Below are 27740 nucleotides of genomic sequence, written 5' to 3'. Positions count from 1 at the left end.
GTAACACACCCAGGAAAGAGCAGACTAACCACACTCTGTCAATGAATCACACCTAGGGAAGAGCAGACTGACCCCACTCTGTCAATGTAACACGTCCAGGGATGTGCAGACTGACCCCAATCTGTCAATGTAACGGACAGAGGGAAGAGCAGACTGACCCCACTCTGTCAACGTATCGCACCTAGGGAAGTGCAGACTGACTCTAATGATACAATGTAACACACCCAGGAAAGAGCAGACTGACCCCACTCTGTCAATGTAACACACACAGTGAAGAGCAGACTGACCCCACTCTGTCAATGTAACCCACTCAAGGAAGAGCAGACTGACCCCACTCTGTCAATGTAACACACCCAGGGAAGAACAGATTGACTCTAATTTGACAATGTAACACACCCAGGAAAGAGCAGACTGACCCCTCTCTGTCAATGTAACACACCCAGGGAAGAGCAGACTGACCGCACTCTGTCAATGTAACACACCCAGGGATGAGCATACTGACACCAGTCTGTCAATGTAACACACCTAGGGAAGAGCAGACTGACCCAAGTCTGTCAATGTAACGCACTCAGGGAAGAGCAGACTTACCCCAATCTGTCAATGTAGCCCACCAAAGGAAGAGCGGACTGACACCACTCTGTCACTGTAACACACCCCGGGAAGTGCAGACTGACCCCACTCTGTCAATGTAACACACACAGGGATGAGCAGTATGACCCCAATCTGACATGTAACACACCCAGGAAAGAGCAGACTGACCCCACTCTGTCAATGTAACACACCCAGGGAAGAGCAGACTGACCCCACTCTGTCAATGTAACACACCCTAGGAAGAGCAGACTGATCCCACTCTGTCAATGTAACACACCCAGGGAAGAGCAGACTGACCCAACTCTGTCAATGTAACATACCCAGGGAAGAGCAGACTGACCCCACTCTGTCAATGTATCCCACCCAGGGAAGAGCAGAATGACCCCACTCGGTCAATGCAACAAACCCGGGGAAGAATAGATTGACTCTAATCAGACAATGTAACACACCCAGGAAAGAGCAGACTGACCCCTCTCTGTCAATGTAACACACCCAGGGAAGAGCAGACTGACCCCACTCTGTCAATGTAACACACCCAGGGATGAGCATATTGACACCAATCTGTCAATGTAACACACTCAGCGAGGAGCAGACTGACACCACTCTGTCAATGTAACACACCGAGGGAAGAGCAGACTGACCCCACTCTGTCAATGTAACACACCCAGGGATGAGCATATTGACACCAATCTGTCAATGTAACACACTCAGCGAGGAGCAGACTGACCCCACTCTGTCAATATAACACACTCAGGGAAGAGCAGACTGACCCCACTCTGTCAATGTTACACATCCAGGCAGGAGCAGACTGACCCAACTCTGTCAATGTAACACACCCAGGGAAGAGCAGACTGACCCCACTCTGTCAATGTAACACACCTACAGAAGAGCAGACTGACCCCACTCTGTCAATGTAACCCACCCAGCGAAGAGCAGACTGACCCCACTCTGTCAATGTAACACACTCAGGGAAGAGCAGACTGACCCCACTATGTCAATGTAACCCACCAAAGGAAGAGCAGGCTGACCCCACTCTGTCAATTTAACACACTCAGGGAAGAGCAGACTGACCCCACTCTGTCAATGTAACACACCCAGGGAAGAGCAGACTGACCCCACTCTGTCAATGTAACACACCCAGGGAAGAGCAGCCTGACCCCACTCTGTCAATGCAACACACCCAGAGAAGAGCAGACTGACCCAACTCTGTCAATGTAACACACCCAGGGAAGAGCAGACTGACCCCACTCTGTCAATTTAACACACCCAGAGAAGAGCAGTGTGACCCAACTCTGTCAATGTAACACACCCAGGGAAGAGCAGACTGACCCCACTCTGTCAATGTAACACACCCAGGGAAGAGCAGCCTGACCCCACTCTGTCAATGTAACACACCCAGGAAAGAGCAGACTGACCCCACTCTGTCAATGTAACACACCCAGGGAAGAGCAGACTGACCCCACTCTGTCAATGTAACACACCCTAGGAAGAGCAGACTGATCCCACTCTGTCAATGTAATACACGCAGGGAAGAGCAGACTGACCCACTCTGTCAATGCAACACTCCCAAGGAAGAGCAGACTGACCACACTCTGTAAATGTAACACACCCAGGGAAGAGCAGACTGACCCAACTCTGTCAATGCAAACCACCAAAGGAAGAGCAGACTGACCCCACTCTGTCAATGTAACACACCCAGGGAAGTGCAGACTGAGTCTAATCTGACAATATAACACACCCAGGAAAGAGCAGACTGACCCCACTCTGTAAATATAACACACCCAGGGAAGAGCAGACTGACCCCACTCTGTCAATGTAACCCACCTAAGGAAGAGCAGACTGACCCCACTCTGTGAATATAACACACCCAGGGAAGAACAGATTGACTCTAATCTGACAATGTAACACACCCAGGAAAGAGCAGACTGACCCCACTCTGTCAATGAATCACACCTAGGGAAGAGCAGACTGACCCCACTCTGTCAATGTAACACGTCCAGGGATGTGCAGACTGACCCCAATCTGTCAATGTAACGGACAGAGGGAAGAGCAGACTGACCCCACTCTGTCAACGTATCGCACCTAGGGAAGTGCAGACTGACTCTAATGATACAATGTAACACACCCAGGAAAGAGCAGACTGACCCCACTCTGTCAATGTAACACACACAGTGAAGAGCAGACTGACCCCACTCTGTCAATGTAACCCACTCAAGGAAGAGCAGACTGACCCCACTCTGTCAATGTAACACACCCAGGGAAGAACAGATTGACTCTAATTTGACAATGTAACACACCCAGGAAAGAGCAGACTGACCCCTCTCTGTCAATGTAACACACCCAGGGAAGAGCAGACTGACCGCACTCTGTCAATGTAACACACCCAGGGATGAGCATACTGACACCAGTCTGTCAATGTAACACACCTAGGGAAGAGCAGACTGACCCAAGTCTGTCAATGTAACGCACTCAGGGAAGAGCAGACTTACCCCAATCTGTCAATGTAGCCCACCAAAGGAAGAGCGGACTGACACCACTCTGTCACTGTAACACACCCCGGGAAGTGCAGACTGACCCCACTCTGTCAATGTAACACACACAGGGATGAGCAGTATGACCCCAATCTGACATGTAACACACCCAGGAAAGAGCAGACTGACCCCACTCTGTCAATGTAACACACCCAGGGAAGAGCAGACTGACCCCACTCTGTCAATGTAACACACCCTAGGAAGAGCAGACTGATCCCACTCTGTCAATGTAACACACCCAGGGAAGAGCAGACTGACCCAACTCTGTCAATGTAACATACCCAGGGAAGAGCAGACTGACCCCACTCTGTCAATGTATCCCACCCAGGGAAGAGCAGAATGACCCCACTCGGTCAATGCAACAAACCCGGGGAAGAATAGATTGACTCTAATCAGACAATGTAACACACCCAAGAAAGAGCAGACTGACCCCTCTCTGTCAATGTAACACACCCAGGGAAGAGCAGACTGACCCCACTCTGTCAATGTAACACACCCAGGGATGAGCATATTGACACCAATCTGTCAATGTAACACACTCAGCGAGGAGCAGACTGACACCACTCTGTCAATGTAACACACCGAGGGAAGAGCAGACTGACCCCACTCTGTCAATGTAACACACCCAGGGATGAGCATATTGACACCAATCTGTCAATGTAACACACTCAGCGAGGAGCAGACTGACCCCACTCTGTCAATATAACACACTCAGGGAAGAGCAGACTGACCCCACTCTGTCAATGTTACACATCCAGGCAGGAGCAGACTGACCCAACTCTGTCAATGTAACACACCCAGGGAAGAGCAGACTGACCCCACTCTGTCAATGTAACACACCTACAGAAGAGCAGACTGACCCCACTCTGTCAATGTAACCCACCCAGCGAAGAGCAGACTGACCCCACTCTGTCAATGTAACACACTCAGGGAAGAGCAGACTGACCCCACTATGTCAATGTAACCCACCAAAGGAAGAGCAGGCTGACCCCACTCTGTCAATTTAACACACTCAGGGAAGAGCAGACTGACCCCACTCTGTCAATGTAACACACCCAGGGAAGAGCAGACTGACCCCACTCTGTCAATGTAACACACCCAGGGAAGAGCAGCCTGACCCCACTCTGTCAATGCAACACACCCAGAGAAGAGCAGACTGACCCAACTCTGTCAATGTAACACACCCAGGGAAGAGCAGACTGACCCCACTCTGTCAATTTAACACACCCAGAGAAGAGCAGTGTGACCCAACTCTGTCAATGTAACACACCCAGGGAAGATCAGACTGTCCCAACTCTGTCAATGTAACACACCCACGGAAGAGCAGACTGACCCCGCTCTGTCAATGTAACACACCCAGGGAAGAGCCGACTGACCCCACATTGTCAATGTAACACACCCAGGGAAGAGCAGACTGACCCCACTTTGTCAATGTATCCCACCTAAGGAAGAGCAGACTGACCCCACTCTGTGAATATAACACACCCAGGGAAGAACAGATTGACTCTAATCTGACAATGTAACACACCCAGGAAAGAGCAGACTGACCCCACTCTGTCAATGAAACACACCTAGGGAAGAGCAGACTGACCCCACTCTGTCAATGTAACACGTCCAGGGATGTGCAGACTGACCCCAATCTGTCAATGTAACGGACAGAGGGAAGAGCAGACTGACCCCACTCTGTCAACGTATCGCACCTAGGGAAGTGCAGACTGACTCTAATGAGACAATGTAACACACCCAGGAAAGAGCAGACTGACCCCACTCTGTCAATGTAACACACACAGTGAAGAGCAGACTGACCCCACTCTGTCAATGTAACCCACTCAAGGAAGAGCAGACTGACCCCACTCTGTCAATGCAACACACCCAGGGAAGAACAGATTGACTCTAATTTGACAATGTAACACACCCAGGAAAGAGCAGACTGACCCCTCTCTGTCAATGTAACACACCCAGGGAAGAGCAGACTGACCCCACTCTGTCAATGTAACACACCCAGGGATGAGCATACTGACACCAGTCTGTCAATGTCACACACCTAGGGAAGAGCAGACTGACCCAAGTCTGTCAATGTAACGCACTCAGGGAAGAGCAGACTTACCCCAATCTGTCAATGTAACCCACCAAAGGAAGAGCGGACTGACACCACTCTGTCACTGTAACACACCCCGGGAGGTGCAGACTGACCCCACTCTGTCAATGTAACACACCCAGGGATGAGCAGTCTGACCCCAATCTGACATGTAACACACCCAGGAAAGAGCAGACTGACCCCACTCTGTCAATGTAACACACCCAGGGAAGAGCAGACTGACCCCACTCTGTCAATGTAACACACCCTAGGAAGAGCAGACTGATCCCACTCTGTCAATGTAACACACCCAGGGAAGAGCAGACTGACCCAACTCTGTCAATGTAACATACCCAGGGAAGAGCAGACTGACCCCACTCTGTCAATGTATCCCACCCAGGGAAGAGCAGAATGACCCCACTCGGTCAATGCAACAAACCCAGGGAAGAATAGATTGACTCTAATCAGACAATGTAACACACCCAGGAAAGAGCAGACTGACCCCTCTCTGTCAATGTAACACACCCAGGGAAGAGCAGACTGACCCCACTCTGTCAATGTAACACACCCAGGGATGAGCATATTGACACCAATCTGTCAATGTAACACACTCAGCGAGGAGCAGACTGACCCCACTCTGTCAATGTAACACACCGAGGGAAGAGCAGACTGACCCCACTCTGTCAATGTAACACACCCAGGGATGAGCATATTGACACCAATCTGTCAATGTAACACACTCAGCGAGGAGCAGACTGACCCCACTCTGTCAATATAACACACTCAGGGAAGAGCAGACTGACCCCACTCTGTCAATGTTACACATCCAGGCAAGAGCTGAGTGACCCAACTCTGTCAATGTAACACACCCAGGAAGAGCAGACTGACCCCACTCTGTCAATGTAACACACCTACAGAAGAGCAGACTGACCCCACTCTGTCAATGTAACCCACCCAGCGAAGAGCAGACTGACCCCACTCTGTCAATGTAACACACTCAGGGAAGAGCAGACTGACCCCACTTTGTCAATGTAACCCACCAAAGGAAGAGCAGGCTGACCCCACTCTGTCAATGTAACACACTCAGGGAAGAGCAGACTGACCCCACTCTGTCAATGTAACACACTCAGGGAAGAGCAGACTGACCCCACTCTGTCAATGTAACACACCCAGGGAAGAGCAGACTGACCCCACTCTGTCAATGTAACACACCCAGGGAAGAGCAGCCTGACCCCACTCTGTCAATGTAACACACCCAGAGAAGAGCAGACTGACCCAACTCTGTCAATGTAACACACCCAGGGAAGATCAGACTGACCCAACTCTGTCAATGTAACACACCCAGGGAAGAGCAGACTGACCCCGCTCTGTCAATGTAACACACCCAGGGAAGAGCCGACTGACCCCACATTGTCAATGTAACACACCCAGGGAAGAGCAGACTGACCCCACTCTGTCAATGTAACACACCCAGGGAAGAGCAGACTGACCCCACTCTGTCAATGTAACACACCCAGTGAAGAGCAGACTGACCCCACTCTGTCAATGTAACCCACCCTAGGAAGAGCAGACTGATCCCACTCTGTCAATGTAACACACGTACGGAAGAGCAGATTGACTCTAATCTGACAACGTAACACACTCAGGAAAGAGCAGACTGACCCCACTCTGTCAATGTAACACACCCAGGGAATAGCAGACTGACCCCACTCTGTCAATGTATCGCACCCAAGGAAGAGCAGACTGACCCCATTCTGTCAATGTAACACTCCCAGGGAAGAGCAGACTGACCCAACTCATTCAATGTAACACACCCAGGGAAGAGCAGACTGACCCCACTCGGTCAATGTATCCCACCCAGGGAAGAGCGGACTGACCCCGCTCTGTCAATGTAACACACCCAGGGAAGAGCAGACTGACCCAACTCTGTCAATGTAACAAACTCAGGGAAGAGCAGACTGACCCCACTCTGTCAATGTATCCCACCTAGGGAAGAGCAGCCTGACTCCACTCTGTCAATGTAACACACCCAGTGAAGTGCAGACTGACCCAACTCTGTCAATGTAAATCACTCAGTGAAGAGCAGACTGACCCCACTCTGTCAATGTATCCCACCCAGGGAAGAGCAGACTGACCCTGCTCTGTCAGTGAAACACACCCAGGGAAGAGCCGACTGACCCCACTTTGTCAATGTAACACACCCAGGGAAGAGCAGACTGACCCCACTCTGTCAATATAACACACTCAGGGAAGAGCAGACTGACCCACTCTGTCAATGTAACACACCCAGGGAAGAGCAGACTGACCCACTCTGTCAATGTAACACACCCAGGGAAGAGCAGACTGACCGCAATCTGTCAATGTAACACACCCAGGGAAGAGCAGACTGACCCAACTCTGTCAATGTAACACACTCAGGGAAGAGCAGACTGACCCACTCTGTCAATGTAACACACCCAGGGAAGAGCAGACTGACCCAACTCTGTCAATGTAACACACTCAGGGAAGAGCAGACTGACCCCACTCTGTCAATGTAACACACCCAAGGAAGAGCAGACTGACCCAACTCTGTCAATGTAATACACCCAGGGAAGAGCAGACTGACCCACTCTGTCAATGCAACACTCCCAAGGAAGAGCAGACTGACCACACTCTGTAAATGTAACACACGCAGGGAAGAGCAGACTGACCCCACTCTGTCAATGCAAACCACCAAAGGAAGAGCAGACTGACCCCACTCTGTCAATGTAACACACCCAGGGAAGTGCAGACTGACCCCACTCTGTCAATGTAACCCACCTAAGGAAGAGCAGACTGACCCCACTCTGTAAATGTAACACACCCAGGGAAGAGCAGACTGACCCCACTCTGTCAATGTAACCCACCTAAGGAAGAGCAGACTGACCCCACTCTGTGAATAAAACACACCCAGGGAAGAACAGATTGACTCTAATCTGACAATGTAACACACCCAGGAAAGAGCAGACTGACCCCACTCTGTCAATGAAACACACCTAGGGAAGAGCAGACTGACCCCACTCTGTCAATGTAACACGTCCAGGGATGTGCAGACTGACCCCAATCTGTCAATGTAACGCACAGAGGGAAGAGCAGACTGACCCCACTCTGTCAACGTATCGCACCTAGGGAAGTGCAGACTGACTCTAATGAGACAATGTAACACACCCAGGAAAGAGCAGACTGACCCAACTCTGTCAATGTAACACACCCAGTGAAGAGCAGACTGACCCCACTCTGTCAATGTAACCCACCCAATGAAGAGCAGACTGACCCCACTCTGTCAATGCAACACCCCCAGGGAAGAACAGATTGACTCTAATTTGACAATGTAACACACCCAGGAAAGAGCAGACTGACCCCTCTCTGTCAATGTAACACACCCAGGGAAGAGCAGACTGACCCCACTCTGCCAATGTAACACACCCAGGGATGAGCATACTGACACCAGTCTGTCAATGTAACACACTCAGGGAAGAGCAGACTGACCCAACTCTGTCAATGTAACACACCCACGGAAGATCAGACTGTCCCCACTCTGTCAATGTAAAACACCTAGGGAAGAGCAGACTGACCCCACTACGTCAATGTAACCCACCCAACGAAGAGCAGACTGACCCAAGTCTGTCAATGTAACGCACTCAGGGAAGAGCAGACTTACCCCAATCTGTCAATGTAACCCACCAAAGGAAGAGCGGACTGACACCACTCTGTCACTGTAACACACCCCGGGAAGTGCAGACTGACCCCACTCTGTCAATGTAACACACCCAGGGATGAGCAGTCTGACCCCAATCTGACATGTAACACACCCAGGAAAGAGCAGACTGACCCCACTCTGTCAATGTAACACACCCAGGGAAGAGCAGACTGACCCCACTCTGTCAATGTAACACACCCAGTGATGAGCAGACTGATCCCACTCTGTCAATGTAACACACGTACGGAAGAGCAGATTGACTCTAATCTGACAACGTAACACACTCAGGAGAGAGCAGACTGACCCCACTCTGTCAATGTAACACACCCAGGGATGAACAGACTGACCCCAATCTGTCAATGTAACAGACTCAGGGAAGAGCAGACTGACCAAACTCTGTCAATGTATCCCACCCAGGGAAGAGAATACTGACCCCATTCTGTCAATGTAACACTCCCAGGGAAGAGCAGACTGACCCAACTCTGTCAATGTAACACACCCAGGGAAGAGCAGACTGACCCCACTCTGTCAATGTAACACTCCCAGTGAAGAGCAGACTGACCCCACTCTGTCAATGTAACCCACCCAAGGAATAGCAGACTGATCCCACTCTGTCAATGTAACACACGTACGGAAGAGCAGATTGACTCTAATCTGACAACGTGACACACTCAGGAAAGAGCAGACTGACCCTACTCTGTCAATGTAACACACCCAGGGAAGAGCAGACTGACCCCACTCTGTCAATGTATCCCACCCAAGGAAGAGCAGACTGACCCCATTCTGTCAATGTAACACTCCCAGGGAAGAGCAGACTGACCCAACTCATTCAATGTAACACACCCAGGGAAGAGCAGACTGACCCCACTTTGTCAATGTATCCCACCCAGGGAAGAGCGGACTGACCCCGCTCTGTCAATGTAACACACCCAGGGAAGAGCAGACTGACCCAACTCTGTCAATGTAACAAACTCAGGGAAGAGCAGACTGACCCCACTCTGTCAATGTATCCCACCTAGGGAAGAGCAGCCTGACTCCACTCTGTCAATGTAACACACCCAGTGAAGAGCAGACTGACCCAACTCTGTCAATGTAAAACACTCAGTGAAGAGCAGACTGACCCCACTCTGTCAATGTATCCCACCCAGGGAAGAGCAGACTGACCCTGCTCTGTCAGTGAAACACACCCAGGGAAGAGCCGACTGACCCCACTTTGTCAATGTAACACACCCAGGGAAGAGCAGACTGACCCCATTCTGTCAATATAACACACTCAGGGAAGAGCAGACTGACCCACTCTGTCAATGTAACACACCCAGGGAAGAGCAGACTGACCCAACTCTGTCAATGTAACACACTCAGGGAAGAGCAGACTTACCGCACTCTGTCAATGTAACACACCCAGGGAAGAGCAGACTGACCCAACTCTGTCAATGTAACACACTCAGGGAAGAGCAGACTGACCACACTCTGTAAATGTAACACACCCAGGGAAGAGCAGACTGACCCAACTCTGTCAATGTAACACACTCAGGGAAGAGCAGACTGACCCCACTCTGTCAATGCAAACCACCAAAGGAAGAGCAGACTGACCCCACTCTGTCAATGTAACACACCCAGGGAAGTGCAGACTGACTCTAATCTGACAATATAACACACCCAGGAAAGAGCAGACTGACCCCACTCTGACAATGTAACACACCCAGGAAAGAGCAGACTGACCCCACTCTGTCAATGAAACACACCTAAGGAAGAGCAGACTGACCCCACTCTGTCAATGTAACACGTCCAGGGATGTGCAGACTGACCCCAATCTGTCAATGTAACGGACAGTGGGAACAGCAGACTGACCCCACTCTGTCAACGTATCGCACCTAGGGAAGTGCAGACTGACTCTAATGAGACAATGTAACACACCCAGGAAAGAGCAGACTGACCCCACTCTGTCAATGTAACACACACAGTAAAAAGCAGACTGACCCCACTCTGTCAATGTAACCCACTCAAGGAAGAGCAGACTGACCCCACTCTGTCAATGCAACACCCCCAGGGAAGAACAGATTGACTCTAATTTGACAATGTAACACACCCAGGAAAGAGCAGACTGACCCCTCTCTGTCAATGTAACACACCCAGGGAAGAGCAGACTGACCCCACTCTGTCAATGTAACACACCCAGGGATGAGCATACTGACACCAGTCTGTCAATGTAACACACCTAGGGAAGAGCAGACTGAAACCACTACGTCAATGTAACCCACCCAACGAAGAGCAGACTGACCCAAGTCTGTCAATGTAACGCACTCAGGGAAGAGCAGACTTACCCCAATCTGTCAATGTAACCCACCAAAGGAAGAGCGGACTGACACCACTCTGTCACTGTAACACACCCCGGGAAGTGCAGACTGACCCCACTCTGTCAATGTAACACACCCAGGGATGAGCAGTCTGACCCCAATCTGACATGTAACACACCCAGGAAAGAGCAGACTGACCCCACTCTGTCAATGTAACACACCCAGGGAAGAGCAGACTGACCCCACTCTGTCAATGTAACACACCCTAGGAAGAACAGACTGATCCCACTCTGTCAATGTAACACACGTACGGAAGAGCAGATTGACTCTAATCTGACAACGTAACACACTCAGGAAAGAGCAGACTGACCCCACTCTGTCAATGTAACACACCCAGGGATGAACAGACTGACCCCAATCTGTCAATGTAACAGACTCAGGGAAGAGCAGACTGACCAAACTCTGTCAATGTATCCCACCCAGGGAAGAGAATACTGACCCCATTCTGTCAATGTAACACTCCCAGGGAAGAGCAGACTGACCCAACTCTGTCAATGTAACACACCCAGGGAAGAGCAGACTGACCCAACTCTGTCAATGTAAAACACTCAGAGAAGAGCAGACTGACCCCACTCTGTCAAAGTAACACACCCAAGGAAGAGCAGACTGACCCAACTCTGTCAATGTAATACACCCATGGAGGAGCAGACTGACCCACTCTGTCAATGCAACACTCCCAAGGAAGAGCAGACTGACCACACTCTGTAAATGTAACACACCCAGGGAAGAGCAGACTGACCCAACTCTGTCAATGTAACACACTAAGGGAAGAGCAGACTGACCCCACTCTGTCAATGCAAACCACCAAAGGATGAGCAGACTGACCCCAATCTGTCAATGTAACACACTCAGGGAAGAGCCGACTCACCAAACTCTGTCAATGTATCCCACCCAGGGAAGAGAATACTGACCCCATTCTGTCAATGTAACACACCCAGGGAAGTGCCGAGTGACCCCACTTTGTCAATGTAACACACTCAGGGAAGAGCAGACTGACCCCACACTGTCAATGTAACACACCCAGGGCAGAGCAGACTGACCCCACTCTCTCAATGTAACACACCCAGGGAAGAGCAGACTGACCCAACTCTGTCAATGTAACACACTCAGGGAAGAGCAGACTGACCCCGCTCTGTCAATGTAACACACCCAGGGAAGAGCCGACTGACCCCACTTTGTCAATGTAACACACCCAGGGAAGAGCAGACAGACCCAACTCTGTCAATGTAACACACCCATGGAAGAGCAGACTGACCCAACTCTGTCAATGTAACACACTCAGGGAAGAGCAGACTGACCCCCCTCTGTCAATGTCACACACCCAGGGAAGAGCAGACTGACCCATCTCTGTCAATGTAATACACCCTGGGAAGAGCAGACTGACCCACTCTGTCAATGCAACACACCCAAGGAAGAGCAGACTGACCATACTCTGTCAATGTAACACACCCAGGGAAGAGCAGACTGACCCAACTCTGGCAATGTAACACACTCAGGGAAGAGCAGATTGACCCCACTCTGTCAATGCAAACCACCAAAGGAAGATCAGGCTGATCCCACTCTGTCAATGTAACACACGCAGGGAAGTGCAGACTGACTCTAATCTGACAATGTAACACACCCAGGAATGTGCAGACTGACCCCACTCTGTCAATGTAACACACCCAGGGAAGAGCACACTGACCCCACTCTGTCAATGTAACCCACCCAAGGAAGAGCAGATTGACCCCACTCTGTCAATGCAACACACCCAGGGAAGAACAGATTAACTCTAATCTGACAATGTAACACACCCAGGAAAGAGCAGACTGACCCCACTCTGTCAATGTAACACACCCAGGGAAGAGCAGACTGACCCCACGCTGTCAATGTAACACACCCAGGGATGAGTAGACTGACACCAATCTGTCAATGTAACACACTTAAGGAGGAGCAGACTGAACCCGCTCTGTCAATGTAACACACCGCGGGAGGAGCAGACTGACCCAACTCTGTCAATGTAACACACCCAGTAAAGAGCAGACTGACTCCACTCTGTCAATGTAACACACTCAGGGAAGAGCAGACTGACCCCACTCTGTCAATGTAACCCACCAGAGGAAGAGCAGACTGACCCCACTCTGTCAATGTAACACACCCAGGGAAAAGCAGACTGACCCAACTCTGTCAATGTAACACAGTCAGGGAAGAGCAGACTTACCCCACTCTGTCAATGTAAACCACCAAAGGAAGAGCAGACTGACCCCACTCTGTCAATGTAACACACCCCGGGAAGTGCAGACTGACCCAACTCTGTCAAAGTAACACATTCAGGGAAGAGCAGTCTGATCACAATCTGACAATGTAACACACCCAGGAATGAGCAGACTGACCCCACTCTGTCAATGTAACACACCCAGGGAAGAGCAGACTGACCCCACGCTGTCAATGTAACACACCCAGGGATGAGTAGACTGACCCCAATCTGTCAATTTAACACATTCAGGGAAGAGCAGACAGAACCCGCTCTGTCAATGTAACACACCGAGGGAGGAGCAGACTGACCCCACTCTGTCAATGTAACACACACAGCGAAGAGCAGACTGACCCCACGCTGTCAATGTAACACACCCAGGGATGAGTAGACTGACACCAATCTGTCAATGTAACACACTCAAGGAGGAGCAGACTGAACCCGCTCTGTCAATGTAACACACCGCGGGAGGAGCAGACTGACCCAACTCTGTCAATGTAACACACCCAGGAAAGAGCAGACTGACTCCACTCTGTCAATATAACACACTCAGGGAAGAGCAGACTGACCCCACTCTGTCAATGTAACCCACCAGAGGAAGAGCAGACTGACCCCACTCTGTCAATGTAACACACCCAGGGAAAAGCAGACTGACCCAACTCTGTCAATGTAACACAGTCAGGGAAGAGCAGACTTACCCCACTCTGTCAATGTAACCCACCAAAGGAAGAGCAGACTGACCCCACACTGTCAATGTAACACACCCCGGGAAGTGCAGACTGACCCAACTCTGTCAAAGTAACACACTCAGGGAAGAGCAGTCTGACCGAAATCTGACAATGTAACACACCCAGGAATGAGCAGACTGACCCCACTCTGTCAATGTAACACACCCAGGGAAGAGCAGACTGACCCCACGCTGTCAATGTAACACACCCAGGGATGAGTAGACTGACCCCAATCTGTCAATGTAACACATTCAGGGAAGAGCAGACTGAACCCGCTCTGTCAATGTAACACACCGAGGGAGGAGCAGACTGACCCCACTCTGTCAATGTAACACACACAGCGAAGAGCAGACTGACCGCACTCTGTCAATGTAACCCACCCAAGGAAGAGCAGACTGACCCCACTCTGTCAATGTAACACACCCAGGGAAGAGCATTCTGACCCAACTCAGTCAATGTAACACACCCAGGGAAGAGCAGACTGACCCAACTCTGTCAATGTAACATATCCAGGGAAGAGCAGACTGACCCCACTCTGTCAATGTATCCCACCCAGGGAAGAGCAGAATGACCCCACTCGGTCAATGCAACAAACCCAGGGAAGAATATATTGACTCTAATCAGACAATGTAACACACCCAGGAAAGAGCAGACTGACCCCTCCCTGTCAATGTAACACACCCAGGGAAGAGCAGACTGACCCCACTCTGTCAATGTAACACACCCAGGGATGAGCATATTGACACCAATCTGTCAATGTAACACACTCAGCGAGAAGCCGACTGACCCCACTCTGTCAATGTTACACAGCCAGGGAAGAGCAGACTGTCCCAACTCTGTCAATGTAACACACCCAGGGAAGAGCAGACTGACCCCACTCTGTCAATGTAACACACCTACAGAAGAGCAGACTGACCCCACTCTGTCAATGTAACCCACCCGGCGAAGAGCAGACTGACCCAACTCTGTCAATGTAACACACTCAGGGAAGAGCAGACTGACCCCACTATGTCAATGTAACCCACCAAAGGAAGAGCAGGCTGACCCCACTCTGTCAATGTAACACACTCAGGGAAGAGCAGACTGACCCAACTCTGTCAATGTAACACACTCAGGGAAGAGCAGACTGACCCAACTCTGTCAATGTAACACACCCAGGGAAGAGCAGACTGACCCCACTCTGTCAATGCAACATACCTAGGGAAGAGCAGACTGACCCCACTCTGTCAATGTAACACACTCAGGGAAGAGCAGACTGACCCAACTCTGTCAATGTAACCCACCAAAGGAAGAGAAGACTGACCCCACTCTGTTAATGTAACAGACCCAGGGAAGTGCAGACTGAATCTAATATGACAATGTAACAAACCCAGGAAAGAGCAGACTGACCCCACTCTGTCAATGTAATACACTCAGGGAAGAGCAGACTGACCCAACTCTGTCAATGTAACCCACCCAAGGAAGAGCATATTGACCCCACTCTGTCAATGCAACACACCCAGGGAAGAACAGTTTGACTCTAATCTGTCAATGTAACACACCCAGGAAAGAGCAGACTGACCCCACTCTGTCAATGTAACACACCCAGGGAAGAGCAGACTGACCCCACGCTGTCAATATAACACACCCAGGGATAAGTAGACTGACCCCAATCTGTCAATGTAACACATTCAGGGAAGAGCAGACTGAACCCGCTCTGTCAATGTAACACACCGAGGGAGGAGCAGACTGACCCAACTCTGTCAATGTAACACACCCAGGAAAGAGCAGACTGACCCCAATCTTTCAATGTAACACACTCAGGGAAGAGCAGATTGACCACACTCTGTTAATGTAACCCACCAAATGAAGAGCAGACTGACCCCCCTCTGTCAATGTAACACACCCAGGGAAGAGCAGACTGACCCCACTCTGTCAATGTAACATACCTAGGGAAGAGCAGACTGACCCCCCTCTGTCAATGTAACACACCTACAGAAGAGCAGACTGACCCCACTCTGTCAATGTAACACACCCAGGGAAGAGCAGACTGACTCCACTCTGTCAATATAACACACTCAGGGAAGAGCAGACTGACCCCACTATGTCAATGTAACTCACCAAAGGAAGAGCAGACTGACCCCACTCTGTCAATGTAACACACTCAGGGAAGAGCAGACTGACCCAACTCTGTCAATGTTACACACCCAGGGAAGAGCAGACTGACCCCCCTCTGTCAATGTAACACACCCAGGGAAGAGCAGACTGACCCCACTCTGTCAATGTAACATACCTAGGGAAGAGCAGACTGAACCCACTCTGCCAATGTAACACACCTCGGGAAGAGCAGACTGACACAACTCTGTCAATGTAACATACTCAGGGAAGAGCAGACTGACCCCACTATGTCAATGAAACCCACCAAAGGAAGAGCAGACTGACCCCACTCGGTCAATGCAACACACCCAGGGAAGAGCAGACTGACCCCACTCTGTCAATGTAACACACCCAGTGAAGAGCAGACTGACACAACTCTGTCAATGTAACCCACCCAAGGAAAACAGATTGACCCCACTCTGTCAATGCAACACACCCAGGGAAGAACAGATTGACTCTAATCTGACAATGTAACACACTCAGGAAAGAGCAGACTGACCCCACTCTGTCAATGTAACACACCCAGGGAAGAACAGACTGACCCCACGCTGTCAATGTAAGACACCCAGGGATGAGTAGACTGACCCCAATCTGTCAATGTAACACATTCAGGGAAGAGCAGACTGAACCCGCTCTGTCAATGTAACACACCGAGATAGGAGCAGACTGACCCCACTCTTTCAATGTAACACACTCAGGGAAGAGCAGACTTACCCCACTCTGTCAATGTAACAGATCCAGGGATGAGCAGTCTGACCCCAATCTGACAATGTAACACACCCAGGAAAGAGCAGACTGACCCTACTCTGTCAACGTAACACACCCAGTGAAGAGCAGACTGACCCCACTCTGTCAATGTAACCCACCCAAGGAAGAGCAGACTGACCCCACTCTGTCAATGTAACACACGCACGGAAGAGCAGATTGACTCTAATCTGACAATGTAACACACCCAGGAAAGAGCAGACTGACCACACTCTGTCAATGTAACACACTCAGCAAGAGCAGACTTACCCCACTCTGTCAATGTAACCCACCAAAGGAAGAGCAGACTGACCCCAATCTGTCAATGTAACACACCCAGGGAAGAGCAGACTGACCCCACTCTGTCAATGTAACGCACTCAGGGAAGAGCAGACTGACGCCACTATGTCAATGTAACCCACCAAAGGAAGAGCAGACTGACCCCACTCGGTCAATTCAACACACCCAGGGAAGAACAGATTGACTCTAATCAGACAATGCAACACACGCAGGAAAGAGCAGACTGACCCCTCTCTGTCAATGTAACACACGCAGGGAAGAGCAGACTGACCCCACTCTGTCAATGTAACACACCCAGTGATGAGCATACTGACACCAATCTGTCAATGTAACATACCCAGGGAAGAGCAGACTAACCCCCCTCTTCAATGTAACACACCTACAGAAGAGCAGACTGACCCCACTCTGTCAATGTAACAAACCCAGGGAAGAGCAGACTGACCCCACTCTGTCAATATAACACACTCAGGGAAGAGCAGACTGACCCCACTATGCCAATGTAACCCACCAAAGGAAGAGCAGACTGACCCCACTCTGTCAATGTAACACACTCAGGGAAGAGCAGACTGACCCAACTCTGTCAATGTTACACACCCAGGGAAGAGCAGACTGACCCCCCTCTGTCAATGTAACACACCCAGGGAAGAGCAGACTGAACCCGCTCTGTCAATGTAACACACCGAGGGAGGAGCAGACTGACCCAACTCTGTCAATGTAACACACCCAGGAAAGAGCAGACTGACCCCAATCTTTCAATGTAACACACTCAGGGAAGAGCAGATTGACCACACTCTGTTAATGTAACCCACCAAATGAAGAGCAGACTGACCCCCCTCTGTCAATGTAACACACCCAGGGAAGAGCAGACTGACCCCACTCTGTCAATGTAACATACCTAGGGAAGAGCAGACTGACCCCCCTCTGTCAATGTAACACACCTACAGAAGAGCAGACTGACCCCACTCTGTCAATGTAACACACCCAGGGAAGAGCAGACTGACTCCACTCTGTCAATATAACACACTCAGGGAAGAGCAGACTGACCCCACTATGTCAATGTAACTCACCAAAGGAAGAGCAGACTGACCCCACTCTGTCAATGTAACACACTCAGGGAAGAGCAGACTGACCCAACTCTGTCAATGTTACACACCCAGGGAAGAGCAGACTGACCCCCCTCTGTCAATGTAACACACCCAGGGAAGAGCAGACTGACCCCACTCTGTCAATGTAACATACCTAGGGAAGAGCAGACTGAACCCACTCTGCCAATGTAACACACCTCGGGAAGAGCAGACTGACACAACTCTGTCAATGTAACATACTCAGGGAAGAGCAGACTGACCCCACTATGTCAATGAAACCCACCAAAGGAAGAGCAGACTGACCCCACTCGGTCAATGCAACACACCCAGGGAAGAGCAGACTGACCCCACTCTGTCAATGTAACACACCCAGTGAAGAGCAGACTGACACAACTCTGTCAATGTAACCCACCCAAGGAAAACAGATTGACCCCACTCTGTCAATGCAACACACCCAGGGAAGAACAGATTGACTCTAATCTGACAATGTAACACACTCAGGAAAGAGCAGACTGACCCCACTCTGTCAATGTAACACACCCAGGGAAGAACAGACTGACCCCACGCTGTCAATGTAAGACACCCAGGGATGAGTAGACTGACCCCAATCTGTCAATGTAACACATTCAGGGAAGAGCAGACTGAACCCGCTCTGTCAATGTAACACACCGAGATAGGAGCAGACTGACCCCACTCTTTCAATGTAACACACTCAGGGAAGAGCAGACTTACCCCACTCTGTCAATGTAACAGATCCAGGGATGAGCAGTCTGACCCCAATCTGACAATGTAACACACCCAGGAAAGAGCAGACTGACCCTACTCTGTCAACGTAACACACCCAGTGAAGAGCAGACTGACCCCACTCTGTCAATGTAACCCACCCAAGGAAGAGCAGACTGACCCCACTCTGTCAATGTAACACACGCACGGAAGAGCAGATTGACTCTAATCTGACAATGTAACACACCCAGGAAAGAGCAGACTGACCACACTCTGTCAATGTAACACACCCAAGGAAGAGCAGACTGACCCCACTCTGTCAATGTAACACACCCAGGGATGAACAGACTGACACCAATCTGTCAATGTAACACACTCAGGGAAGAGCAGAATGACACCACTCTGTAAGTGTATCCCACCCAGGGAAGAGCAGACTGACCCAACTCTGTCAATGTAACACACCCAGGGAAGAGCAGACTGACCCCACTCTGTCAATGTAACATACCTAGGGAAGAGCAGACTGACCCCACTCTGTCAATGTAACACACCCAAGGAAGAGCAGACTGAACCCACTCTGCCAATGTAACACACCTAGGGAAGAGCAAACTGACCCAACTCAGTCAATGTAACGTAATCAGGGAAGAGCAGACTGACCACACTCTGTCAATTTAACCCACCAAAGGAAGAGCAGTTTGACCCCACTCTGTTAATGTAACAGACCCAGAGAAGTGCAGACTGAAGCTAATATGACAATGTAACAAAACCAGGAAAGAGCAGACTGACCCCACTCTGTCAATGTAACACACGCAGGGAAGAGCAGACTGACGCCACGCTGTCAATGTAACACACCCAGGGATGAGTAGACTGACCCCAATCTGTCAATGTAACACATTCAGGGAAGAGCAGACTGACCACACTCTGTCAATGTAACCCACCCAACGAAGAGCAGACTGACCCCACTCTGTCAATGTAACACACTCAGGGAAGAGCAGACTGACCCAACTTTGTCAATGTAACACACGCTGGGAAGAGCAGACTGACCCCACTCTGTCAATGTAACATACCTAGGGAAGAGCAGACTGACCCCACTCTGTCAATGTAACCCACCCAAGGAAGAGCAGACTGAACCCACTCTGCCAATGTAACACACCTAGGGAAGAGCAGACTGACCCAACTCCGTCAATGTAACACACTCAGTGAATAGCTGACTAACCCAACTCTGTCAATGTAACCCACCCAAGGAAGAGCAAATTGACCCCACTCTGTCAATGCAACACACCCAGGGAAGAACAGATTGACTCTAATCTGACAATGCAACACACCCAGGAAAGAGCAGACTGACCCCAAACTGTCAATGTAACACACGTAGGAAAGAGCAGACTGACCCCACTCTTTCAATGTAACACACCCAGGGAAGAGCAGACTGACCCAACTCTGTCAATGTAACACACTCAGGGAAGAGCAGATTTATCCCACTCTGTTAATGTAACCCACCAAAGGAAGAGCAGACTGACCCCACTCTGTCAATGTAACACACCCAGGGAAGAGCAGACTGACCCAAATCTGTCAATGTAACACACTCAGCAAGAGCAGACTTACCCCACTCTGTCAATGTAACCCACCAAAGGAAGAGCAGACTGACCCCAATCTGTCAATGTAACACACCCAGGGAAGAGCAGACTGACCCCACTCTGTCAATGTAACGCACTCAGGGAAGAGCAGACTGACGCCACTATGTCAATGTAACCCACCAAAGGAAGAGCAGACTGACCCCACTCGGTCAATTCAACACACCCAGGGAATAACAGATTGACTCTAATCAGACAATGCAACACACGCAGGAAAGAGCAGACTGACCCCTCTCTGTCAATGTAACACACGCAGGGAAGAGCAGACTGACCCCACTCTGTCAATGTAACACACCCAGTGATGAGCATACTGACACCAATCTGTCAATGTAACATACCCAGGGAAGAGCAGACTAACCCCCCTCTTCAATGTAACACACCTACAGAAGAGCAGACTGACCCCACTCTGTCAATGTAACAAACCCAGGGAAGAGCAGACTGACCCCACTCTGTCAATATAACACACTCAGGGAAGAGCAGACTGACCCCACTATGCCAATGTAACCCACCAAAGGAAGAGCAGACTGACCCCACTCTGTCAATGTAACACACTCAGGGAAGAGCAGACTGACCCAACTCTGTCAATGTTACACACCCAGGGAAGAGCAGACTGACCCCCCTCTGTCAATGTAACACACCCAGGGAAGAGCAGACTGACCCCACTCTGTCAATGTAACATACCTAGGGAAGAGCAGACTGACCCCCCTCTGTCAATGTAACACACCTACAGAAGAGCAGACTGACCCCACTCTGTCAATGTAACACACCCAGGGAAGAGCAGACTGACCCCACTATGTCAATATAACACACTCAGGGAAGAGCAGACTGACCCCACTATGTCAATGTAACCCACCAAAGGAAGAGCAGACTGACCCCACTCTGTCAATGTAACACACTCAGGGAAGAGCAGACTGACCCAACTCTGTCAATGTTACACACCCAGGGAAGAGCAGACTGACCCCCCTCTGTCAATGTAACACACCAAGGGAAGAGCAGACTGACCCCACTCTGTCAATGTAACATACCTAGGGAAGAGCAGACTGACCCCACTCTGTCAATGTAACCCACCTAAGGAAGAGCAGACTGAACCCACTCTGCCAATGTAACACACCTCGGGAAGAGCAGACTGACACAACTCTGTCAATGTAACATACTCAGGGAAGAGCAGACTGACCCCACTATGTCAATGAAACCCACCAAAGGAAGAGCAGACTGACCCCACTCGGTCAATGCAACACACCCAGGGAAGAGCAGACTGACCCCACTCTGTCAATGTAACACACCCAGTGAAGAGCAGACTGACACAACTCTGTCAATGTAACCCACCCAAGGAAAACAGATTGACCCCACTCTGTCAATGCAACACACCCAGGGAAGAACAGATTGACTCTAATCTGACAATGTAACACACTCAGGAAAGAGCAGACTGACCCCACTCTGTCAATGTAACACACCCAGGGAAGAACAGACTGACCCCACGCTGTCAATGTAAGACACCCAGGGATGAGTAGACTGACCCCAATCTGTCAATGTAACACATTCAGGGAAGAGCAGACTGAACCCGCTCTGTCAATGTAACACACCGAGATAGGAGCAGACTGACCCCACTCTTTCAATGTAACACACTCAGGGAAGAGCAGACTTACCCCACTCTGTCAATGTAACAGATCCAGGGATGAGCAGTCTGACCCCAATCTGACAATGTAACACACCCAGGAAAGAGCAGACTGACCCTACTCTGTCAACGTAATACACCCAGTGAAGAGCAGACTGACCCCACTCTGTCAATGTAACCCACCCAAGGAAGAGCAGACTGACCCCACTCTGTCAATGTAACACACGCACGGAAGAGCAGATTGACTCTAATCTGACAATGTAACACACCCAGGAAAGAGCAGACTGACCACACTCTGTCAATGTAACACACCCAAGGAAGAGCAGACTGACCCCACTCTGTCAATGTAACACACCCAGGGATGAATAGACTGACACCAATCTGTCAATGTAACACACTCAGGGAAGAGCAGAATGACACCACTCTGTAAGTGTATCCCACCCAGGGAAGAGCAGACTGACCCAACTCTGTCAATGTAACACACCTACAGAAGAGCAGACTGACCCCACTCTTTCAATGTAACACACCCAGGGAAGAGCAGACTGACCCAACTCTGTCAATGTAACACACTCAGGGAAGAGCAGATTTATCCCACTCTGTTAATGTAACCCACCAAAGGAAGAGCAGACTGACCCCACTCTGTCAATGTAACACACCCAGGGAAGAGCAGACTGACCCAAATCTGTCAATGTAACACACTCAGCAAGAGCAGACTTACCCCACTCTGTCAATGTAACCCACCAAAGGAAGAGCAGACTGACCCCAATCTGTCAATGTAACACACCCAGGGAAGAGCAGACTGACCCCACTCTGTCAATGTAACGCACTCAGGGAAGAGCAGACTGACGCCACTATGTCAATGTAACCCACCAAAGGAAGAGCAGACTGACCCCACTCGGTCAATTCAACACACCCAGGGAAGAACAGATTGACTCTAATCAGACAATGCAACACACGCAGGAAAGAGCAGACTGACCCCTCTCTGTCAATGTAACACACGCAGGGAAGAGCAGACTGACCCCACTCTGTCAATGTAACACACCCAGTGATGAGCATACTGACACCAATCTGTCAATGTAACATACCCAGGGAAGAGCAGACTAACCCCCCTCTTCAATGTAACACACCTACAGAAGAGCAGACTGACCCCACTCTGTCAATGTAACAAACCCAGGGAAGAGCAGACTGACCCCACTCTGTCAATATAACACACTCAGGGAAGAGCAGACTGACCCCACTATGCCAATGTAACCCACCAAAGGAAGAGCAGACTGACCCCACTCTGTCAATGTAACACACTCAGGGAAGAGCAGACTGACCCAACTCTGTCAATGTTACACACCCAGGGAAGAGCAGACTGACCCCCCTCTGTCAATGTAACACACCCAGGGAAGAGCAGACTGACCCCACTCTGTCAATGTAACATACCTAGGGAAGAGCAGACTGACCCCCCTCTGTCAATGTAACACACCTACAGAAGAGCAGACTGACCCCACTCTGTCAATGTAACACACCCAGGGAAGAGCAGACTGACCCCACTATGTCAATATAACACACTCAGGGAAGAGCAGACTGACCCCACTATGTCAATGTAACCCACCAAAGGAAGAGCAGACTGACCCCACTCTGTCAATGTAACACACTCAGGGAAGAGCAGACTGACCCAACTCTGTCAATGTTACACACCCAGGGAAGAGCAGACTGACCCCCCTCTGTCAATGTAACACACCAAGGGAAGAGCAGACTGACCCCACTCTGTCAATGTAACATACCTAGGGAAGAGCAGACTGACCCCACTCTGTCAATGTAACCCACCTAAGGAAGAGCAGACTGAACCCACTCTGCCAATGTAACACACCTCGGGAAGAGCAGACTGACACAACTCTGTCAATGTAACATACTCAGGGAAGAGCAGACTGACCCCACTATGTCAATGAAACCCACCAAAGGAAGAGCAGACTGACCCCACTCGGTCAATGCAACACACCCAGGGAAGAGCAGACTGACCCCACTCTGTCAATGTAACACACCCAGTGAAGAGCAGACTGACACAACTCTGTCAATGTAACCCACCCAAGGAAAACAGATTGACCCCACTCTGTCAATGCAACACACCCAGGGAAGAACAGATTGACTCTAATCTGACAATGTAACACACTCAGGAAAGAGCAGACTGACCCCACTCTGTCAATGTAACACACCCAGGGAAGAACAGACTGACCCCACGCTGTCAATGTAAGACACCCAGGGATGAGTAGACTGACCCCAATCTGTCAATGTAACACATTCAGGGAAGAGCAGACTGAACCCGCTCTGTCAATGTAACACACCGAGATAGGAGCAGACTGACCCCACTCTTTCAATGTAACACACTCAGGGAAGAGCAGACTTACCCCACTCTGTCAATGTAACAGATCCAGGGATGAGCAGTCTGACCCCAATCTGACAATGTAACACACCCAGGAAAGAGCAGACTGACCCTACTCTGTCAACGTAACACACCCAGTGAAGAGCAGACTGACCCCACTCTGTCAATGTAACCCACCCAAGGAAGAGCAGACTGACCCCACTCTGTCAATGTAACACACGCACGGAAGAGCAGATTGACTCTAATCTGACAATGTAACACACCCAGGAAAGAGCAGACTGACCACACTCTGTCAATGTAACACACCCAAGGAAGAGCAGACTGACCCCACTCTGTCAATGTAACACACCCAGGGATGAATAGACTGACACCAATCTGTCAATGTAACACACTCAGGGAAGAGCAGAATGACACCACTCTGTAAGTGTATCCCACCCAGGGAAGAGCAGACTGACCCAACTCTGTCAATGTAACACACCCAGGGAAGAGCAGACTGACCCCACTCTGTCAATGTAACATACCTAGGGAAGAGCAGACTGACCCCACTCTGTCAATGTAACACACCCAAGGAAGAGCAGACTGAACCCACTCTGCCAATGTAACACACCTAGGGAAGAGCAAACTGACCCAACTCAGTCAATGTAACATACTCAGGGACGAGCAGACTGACCACACTCTGTCAATTTAACCCAGCAAAGGAAGAGCAGTTTGACCCCACTCTGTTAATGTAACAGACCCAGAGAAGTGCAGACTGAAGCTAATATGACAATGTAACAAAACCAGGAAAGAGCAGACTGACCCCACTCTGTCAATGTAACACACGCAGGGAAGAGCAGACTGACGCCACGCTGTCAATGTAACACACCCAGGGATGAGTAGACTGACCCCAATCTGTCAATGTAACACATTCAGGGAAGAGCAGACTGACCACACTCTGTCAATGTAACACACCCAACGAAGAGCAGACTGACCCCACTCTGTCAATGTAACACACTCAGGGAAGAGCAGATAGACCCAACTTTGTCAATGTAACACACCCTGGGAAGAGCAGACTGACCCCACTCTGTCAATGTAACATACCTAGGGAAGAGCAGACTGACCCCACTCTGTCAATGTTACCCACCCAAGGAAGAGCAGACTGAACCCACTCTGCCAATGTAACACACCTAGGGAAGAGCAGACTGACCCAACTCCGTCAATGTAACACACCCAGTGAATAGCTGACTAACCCAACTCTGTCAATGTAACCCACCCAAGGAAGAGCAAATTGACCCCACTCTGTCAATGCAACACACCCAGGGAAGAACAGATTGACTCTAATCTGACAATGCAACACACCCAGGAAAGAGCAGACTGACCCCAAACTGTCAATGTAACACACGCAGGAAAGAGCAGACTGACCCCACTCTTTCAATGTAACACACCCAGGGACGAGCAGACTGACCCAACTCTGTCAATGTAACACACTCAGGGAAGAGCAGATTTACCCCACTCTGTCAATGTAACCCACCAAAGGAAGAGCAGACTGACCCCACTCTGTCAATTTAACACACCCCGGGAAGTGCAGACTGACCCAACTCTGTCAATGCAACACATCCAGGGATGAGCAGTCTGACCCCAATCTGACAATGTAACGCACCCAGGAAAGAGCAGACTGACCCCACTCTGTCAATGTAACACACCCAGTGAAGAGCAGACTGACCCCACTCTGTCAATGTAACCCACCCTAGGAAGAGCAGACTGACCCCACTCTGTCAATGTAACACACGCACGGAAGAGCAGATTGACTCTAATCTGACAATGTAACACACCCAGGAAAGAGTAGACTGACCCCACTCTGTCAATGTAACACACCCAGGGAAGAGCAGACTGACCCCAATCTGTCAATGTAACACACCCAGGGATGAACAGACTGACCCAAATCTGTCAATGTAACACACTCAGGGAAGAGCAGAATGACCCCAATCTGTCAGTGTATCCCACCTAGGGAAGAGCTGACTGACCCTATTCTGTCAATGTAACACACCCAGGGAAGTGCAGACTGATCCAACTCTGTCAATGTAACACACCCAGGGAAGAGCAGACTGACCCCACTCTGTCAATGTATCCCACCCAGCGAAGGGCAGACTTAACCCCCTCTGTCAATGTAACACACCCATAGAAGAGCAGACTGACCCAACACTGTCAATGTAACACACTCAGGGAAGAGCAGACTGACCCCACTCTGTCAATGTATCCCACCCAGGGAAGAGCAGACTGACCCCACTCTGTCAATGTAAAACACTCAGGGAAGAGCAGACTGACCCAAATCTGTCAATGTAACACACTCAGGGAAGAGCAGACTGACCCCACTCTGTCAATGTATCCCACCCAGGGAAGAGCAGACTGACCCCTCTCTGTCAATGTACACACCCAGGGAAGAGCCGACTGACCCCACTTTGTCAATGTAACACACCCAGGGAAGAGCAGACTGACCCCATTCTGTCAATGTAACACACCCAGGGAAGAGCAGACAGACCCAACTCTGTCACTGTAACACACTCAGGGAAGAGCAGACTGACCTTACTCTGTCAATGTATCCCACCCAGGGAAGAGCAGACTGACCCCACTCTGTCAATGTAACACACCCAGCGAAGAGCAGACTGACCCCACTCTGTCAATGTAACACACCCAGGGAAGAGCAGACTGACCCCACTCTGTAAATGTAACACACCCAGGGAAGAGCAGACTGACCCAACTCTGTCAATGTAACACACCCAGGGAAGAGCAGACTGACCCAACTCTGTCAATGTAACACACCCAGGGAAGAGCAGACTGACCCCATTCTGTCAATGTAACACACCCAGGGAAGAGCAGACTAACCCCACTCTGTCAATGTAACACAGCCAGGGAAGAGCAGACTGACC

Source organism: Chiloscyllium punctatum, chromosome 23 (assembly GCF_047496795.1).
Source record: "Chiloscyllium punctatum isolate Juve2018m chromosome 23, sChiPun1.3, whole genome shotgun sequence".
NCBI classification, from domain to species: Eukaryota; Metazoa; Chordata; class Chondrichthyes; order Orectolobiformes; family Hemiscylliidae; genus Chiloscyllium; species Chiloscyllium punctatum.
This window is presented reverse-complemented; position numbering follows the sequence as displayed.